The sequence below is a fragment of the Grammomys surdaster genome, unplaced genomic scaffold, assembly GCF_004785775.1.
Source record: "Grammomys surdaster isolate TR1022 unplaced genomic scaffold, NIH_TR_1.0 126158, whole genome shotgun sequence".
Taxonomy (NCBI): Eukaryota; Metazoa; Chordata; class Mammalia; order Rodentia; family Muridae; genus Grammomys; species Grammomys surdaster.
The window spans coordinates 6,600,843-6,601,350 of record NW_021620966.1 but is presented as its reverse complement, the minus strand read 5'-3'; positions in this window follow the sequence as shown (position 1 = coordinate 6,601,350).

Here is a 508-nt window from a genome sequence, read left to right as displayed (position 1 = left end):
GCCCAGGACCAGATGGTTTTAGTGCTGAATTTTATCAGACCTTCAAGGAAGACCTAATACCAATTCTCTTCAAATTATTCCACAAAATAGAAACAGAAGGAACAGTACCCAATTTGTTCTATGAAGCTACAATTACACTCATACCCAAACCTCACAAAGACCCGACAAAGAAAGAGAACTTCAGACCAATCTCCTTATGAACATCGATGCAAAAATACTCAATAAAATTCTAGCAAACCGAATCCAAGAACACATCAAAACAATCATCCATCATGATCAAGTAGGTTTTATCCCAGGAATGCAGGGATGGTTCAATATTCGGAAATCCATCAATGTAATCCACTATATAAACAAACTCAAAGAAAAAAACCACATGATCATCTCACTAGATGCTGAGAAAGAATTTGACAAAATTCAACATCCCTTCATGATAAAAGTCTTGGAAAGATCAGGAATTCAAGGCCCCTACCTAAACATAGTAAAAGCAATTTACAGCAAACCAGTAGCC